The sequence below is a fragment of the Emydura macquarii genome, unplaced genomic scaffold (assembly GCF_026122565.2).
Source record: "Emydura macquarii macquarii isolate MOO-44397 ecotype Brisbane River unplaced genomic scaffold, CSIRO-AGI_Emac_v2 contig_2636, whole genome shotgun sequence".
NCBI classification, from domain to species: Eukaryota; Metazoa; Chordata; order Testudines; family Chelidae; genus Emydura; species Emydura macquarii.
In genome coordinates this window covers 14,216,142-14,222,123 of record NW_027132773.1, presented here as the reverse complement: position 1 = coordinate 14,222,123, position 5,982 = coordinate 14,216,142, and the positions used below count along the sequence as shown (strand labels likewise).

At 44.8% G+C, this 5,982-nt stretch overlaps 1 long non-coding RNA gene across 1 annotated transcript; it reads left to right on the top strand.

Moving 5' to 3' along the window:
• Positions 1–355: 355 nt before the first annotated feature.
• LOC137163659 (uncharacterized) lies at positions 356–5,982 on the top strand. Its single transcript, XR_010922766.1, has 3 exons — positions 356–474; positions 1,044–1,198; positions 5,633–5,982. It is a non-coding gene; the product is annotated as an uncharacterized lncRNA (long non-coding RNA).

Here is a 5,982-nt window from a genome sequence, read left to right as displayed (position 1 = left end):
AAGGGGAGGGTGTTCAGAGGTAAATGTGGTACTCTCGTCATGTTGCAAACAAATTGAATCAATCTGGAAAGAATGTGAAAAGAAATATTTTATTTTTTTTTATACCAGTGCCAGAAGTCTGGCTAACAAGCAAGAAAAACTAGAAATTCTCATAGAGAATAAATTTGATATAATTGTGTTACAGGGTGACCGGCCCCTTTAAGGAGCAATGGGTGGCCAGACACTGCTGTGCCATAATTAATTAGCTGATTCCCTGTCTGAGGGGGCAGGACTAAGGAGGGTCAGGTGTAGTTAATGGACACCTGGGCTTTATAAAAGTGCTGAGTGAGCTCAGTCTGAGAGTGGCTAAAGGAGGATCAGTAGGAGGCTGGAGTTAGTATATCACTTGGGTGTGTGCATGCTTGACTCCTTGTGTCAGCGGTGCAGGTACTCAACAAGACTGCTTGTACTGATGCACACTGCAGTGCTCCATAGGTAGGTATCCCAGCGCACTGTCTTTTGGGAAGTTTTGGTGATGTATGGTGCAGCAGAAACCAGATGCACAGGGGTGACTGGGATCAAGGGGTTAACTTTCTGGTGTGCAACTGTCTCCATCCCATAATGTCATTTGTGTCCCATAATTTTCATGTCTTTTTTTTTTTTTTTTTTTCAAAATCCAACAAACCCGGCGGGGGGGGTCTTCCTCACTGTCCACCATCTCTTACAGCAGCATGGAGCCTGCACAGCTCTGCACTCTTGTCATGAGTTTTGCAAGCACAGGACATACAATCCTCCAGTATTTGCAGAGCTGAAAGAAGAACAAAATAATTGGGGAACATGACAATTTCTCTACCAAGCATGGCATGCAGCTGTTTGTAAAAGCAGCAGGTATGTGACTTGGTACAGGATTGACTGTTGACCTCTCTGGTATGCCTGTCACAGTTCCTTCACTTTCACATGGCACTGCTGTTGGTCCCTGTCATACCCATTTTCTCGCATCCCCAGTGCAATCTGCTCATAGATGTCTACATTTTTATGGATGGTCCGTAGCTGTGCTTGCACAGCCTCTTCTCCCCGTAGGCCCAGAAGATCCAGTATCTCCTGTCTACTCCAAGTTGGCGCGCATTTGGATCTTGTAGTTGATATGGTCAGTGGGGCAGTTGCACACAACAGTGGAGAGCTGCAAGGTGTGCTCACCAAGCTGGACAATCAGGAAAAGGTACTTCAAAAATTTGTGGAGCTTTAAAGGGGCAGAGGGCCTTCCAATTTCCATGACTTCAGGGCAGTGTAGTTCACAACAGTGACCAAAGCAATCACTGCTGGGCATTGTGGGACAGCTGCTGGAGGACTGTTAACATCAACATAGGTAATGCAATATCTACACTTTTGCTACATCGATCTCAGTGCTCAATACTGTTCAGGGAGGTGGTGTTATTATGGTAGCATAATGGGGAGCTTATTGGTGGGAGACAAATTTAAATGTAGACACATGCACAACTAGGTCAATGCAAGGTGGCTTTCATCAGCCTAATTGTGTAGTGTAGATCAGATCTTCATAAAAGAGGAGGAGGAAAAAAAGCCATCATCAGTTATATTGATGAGATGACTGATTCTGTGGATGTGGGGAAAGCAGTGGACGTGATATACCTTGACTTTAGCAAAGCTTTTGATACAGTCTCCCACAGTATTCTTATCCGCAAGTTAAAGAAGTATGGGTTGGATGAATGGACTATAAGGTGAATAGAAAACTGGCTAGATCATCGGGATCAGTGGGTAGTGATCAACGGCTTGATGTCTAGTTGGCAGCCAGTAATGAGTAGAGTACCCCAGGGGTTGGTGCTGGGGCTGGTTTTGTTCAACATCTTCATTAATGATCTGGAGGATAGGGTAGACTGCATCCTCAGCAAGTTTATAGATGACACTAAGGTGGGGGGAGTGGTAGATACAATGGAGGGAAGGGATAGGATACAGAGTGACCTAGACAAATGAGAGGATTGGGCCAAAAGAAATCTGATGAGGTTCAACAAGGACAAGTGCAGAGTCCTCCACTTAGGACGGAAGAATCCCATGCACTGCTACAGACTGGGGACCGACTGGCTAGGCAGTAGTTCTGCAGAAAAAGACCTGGGGTTACAGTGGACACGAAGCTGGATATGAGTCAACAGAGTGCCCTTTTTGCCAAGAAGGCTAATGGCATATTGGGCTGCATTAGTAGGAGCATTGCCAGCAGATCGAGGGAAGTCATTATTCCCCTCTATGTGGCACTGGGGAGGCCACATTTGGAGTATTGTGTCCAGTTTTTGGTCTCCCACTACAGAAAGGATGTGGATAAATTGGAGAGAGTGCAGTGGAGAGCAACAAAAATGATTAGGGGGCTGGAGCACAAGACTTATGAGGAAAGGCTGAGGGAAATAGGCTTGTTTAGCCGGCAGAAGAGAAGAATGAGGGGGGGATTTGATAATAGCCTTTAACTACCTGAAAGGAGGTTCCAGGGAGGATGGAGTTAGGCTGTTTTCAGTGGTAGCAGATAGCAGAACTAGGAGCCATGGTCTCAAGTTTCAGTGGGGGAGGTCTAGGTTGGCTATTAGGAAAATCTTTTTCACTAGGAGGGTGGAGAAGCACCGGAATGTATTACCTAGGGAGGTGGTGGAATCTCCATCCTTAGAGGTTTTTAAGGCCCAGCTTGACAAAGCCCTGTCTGGAATGATTTAGTTGGGATTGGTCCTGCTTTGAGCAAGGGGTTGGACTAGATGACCTCCTGAGGTCCCTTCCAAACCTAATCTTCTATGATTACATTTATGATTACATTACTTTATTTGGTAAAGTAATACTGGAGTGTAGTGAGCCAGTGTGGCCTTCCTCGCCCTCCGCCCAAGGGGGCGAAGCCAGGCCAGCCTTGCCCCTCCCACTGAAAGCAGGTGGGTGGGACAGGAAGTACAAAAGGCAGGGCCTCTAACTCAGTTGGGGGAGAGTTGCCAGAGGAGGAGGATGTCTCTCCCCTGGTGCTGGGGCTTGAGCCCGACCATTGCATAGCTGAGGAGCTGCCAGAGCCGCCTAGAGGAGCCACCTGCACCCTGCTGGAGCTGCCTACCCCCTGCAATCTGGAGTAGTTGTCTGCCTCCTGTAACAGAGGACCTGCTGGGGCTGCGACTTGCAGTTTACTCTTGTAGGAAGGAGCCCAGGGAACTAGACCATCATCCAGTTGTGTTGTGGCCTACAGCTGGGTCAGTGAGTTTTGGCTGGAGCCCCGCTGACCCAGTGGCAGAGCCCTCTGCCACTGTTAGCGTCCTGGGCTGGGCTGGGACGCAGTGGAGTCGGAAGGGCCCACGTCCCCCTCTCTCCTTGCCATCCCAAACCTGGGGTGACCGCCTCATCCTGGCCGATGAAGCCTCACTGGGCCATGTAAGCAATGATTTTTCAGTTAGCCTAAGTAACTCCATTTTGTCTAGCTGTGCACAAGTAACCCAGGATTGTAGAAGGCCCCTGTTATCAGCTAAAGAAGAACTGCCCTGCCAGATCCGGATAGTTCCAGTTAGCAGGCAAAGTAAAGTATCAGCAAAATTAAAACAATGAACTAGTACAGGGACCAATCACCTCGTGCAAAATAGTCTTTTCTTCTTGTAGCCTTGTAGGTTGCCAGGTATGCTTATGTAAGTTAAGCTACTGCGCATGGGTGTCTTCTGTTTTATGCTTGTATAAAATGTAGTAACAATTATTTTTCAGGGTCTATTTTGTTCACTGGCCACCTGTGGCTCTGTGACTGACCTTCTGCAGAATAAACTTTTGGAGACTGTCCGAGACTCCTGTGTGGGTTTCTTATCTATGCAGGGCAACGAACCAGGCTGTAAATTTCTCAGCACAGCCACAACCTGTCTGGCCTAGCCCCACCTGAGGGCCAGGGCTATTGACTGTTTGTTGGCCCTATCCAGCATGAAGACTTGGGCTATAGAATGCTTGCCTGCCCAGCCCTGCTCGAGGGAAGGGGGCAATAGACTGCTACCCGGTTTATTGGCTAATTCCCCCTGCCAATAGATGGTGAGTGAGGTGGTGTGGCCTTCCAACAATTTAAAAGAGGGATGACAAAAAATTGGCATCAATGGAAAAAAAGATTTTTTTTTTAATTGTGCCCTAAAATTGAGGATAATGACATATTTCAGGGGCTGGATAGGAAAAATTAAGTGATTTTGTTTAGAGTACTAAGGGGCCATTGTTTAAACAAAAACATTTTCAAATAAATAAGCATAAAGATGGTCTATGTGCATGCTGCAAAGTAAAAGAAACAACTGATCACCTTTATGAGCTTGCAAAGGCTTTGACTAAAAAAAGGGAAAAGCTTCTTGGGGAATTTCAACTCATTAAACATTACGTTATTTAGTAAAAATATAGGGAACTAAAAGGCATTGCTACATGACCTGAAAGACAGTGCAGAACTAAAGAACTGGGATATTCAGGAATTATGGGTGATGGCAGCTATAAACTATGCAGTCACGTCTGCTTTGCCATGGAAAAAAAAAGTCAGAGCTGGAACCAGGGGAAGTGTGTAGGCTCCTGTGATGCTGGAGGCTGGGTACTGCAGGGGAAATCAGCCTGTTGGCTCAGAGCTCTATACCAGAGCAGGGAAGGATGCATGGAACAGAACCCAGCAGGGGCTGAGAATGGAACTCGAAGGGAGCCAGCCTGGGACCCGAGTTCTCTATCCCAGAGCCAGAAAGAAGCTGGCAACAGGGCCAGAGGATGGGCTGATGAAAAGCCCCTGAAAGTTAGAAGAATCTTTTCATTTGTTTAGACTTCTTAGTTGGGACTTTTGCTACCCCAGAAGGCATTAATTTTGTGATTTGTCTGGGAAACTAAGCCACATCTTGATCGCAGACCAATGTTTTGAAAGCTAAGGAGATCCACCTTCGGGAAAGAAATTGAGGCAGCGAGTGCTGACAGTGCCACACTTGGCCAGCAGGAGTTGCTACAGGGTAGCCTCTCCCCATGACAAACTGGCATAACTAAAACCTAATCAGACAATCTGCACGACTGGAATGTTAAAATCACTGATAACTGGTTTAAGAAGAATACAGGGGGTAAAAGGTATGGGATTGGCACTTTAAATTAAAAACCCCATTACCTCTTTTAGAGTCAGTGAGAACACAGAACCACAGATCCCTGAATGCATATGGATCAATGTACTAACTAACAAAGCCCACACAGGGGTACTGGTGTGTGTCAACCTCTAAGAACATATTAGAGAAGTACTGAAGTGATCAACAGGACTATTTCTTGTGGATAGTTATCAAAGCCATGTTAAATGAATGAGGGTTCTGTATTGTTAAAGAATTAGACAATTGTGACTAGATTAGACTAATTGTGTTTACATTAATATCTAAAAATATAGGTAATTAATCAACTGGTAGATTATAAATGTCTATTCCTTTCTGTTAATATATTCTATTGATTCAGAGATCAAAAGGGAATATTAATATTTAGATGAAAGTTGGGTATAATACCATTGTCTATATTTCTCTTTGAAATTTGTAGTAAATTGTCTATGAACTGTAAAAATGGTTAATTACCTTATGCTAATGAATGCAGCTAGTTACCAGTTACTAGGAAACGAAGATTTTACTTCAAAGCAATGATGTGCATTACCTATTCTTCCTTCAAGGAATGCCTACTGTGTTATCTGCTGTCAAGAGGCTAGCATGGCGTGATAGAGAACTACAAAGGAAGCTTCAAGCCTGATCCTGTCATCTCAGATCTGCTTAAACTTCTTTGTCAAGAGAAGTTCCAGTCACAAGACCCTGCTATTTCTCATGGAAGAATTTAAACCGACTCTGCACATGGAGTACCTATTGGATTATAATTTATTAAATTGATTCTGAAAGAACGTTTTACAATTCAGAAGCTCACCATCTCTGCTATGACACTGACCTAAGAACTTTATTCATATCTGTATGTATAATGATCTTTTAACCATAAGCACCTCTTTGCTTTTTAATAAACCTTTGATTTGTT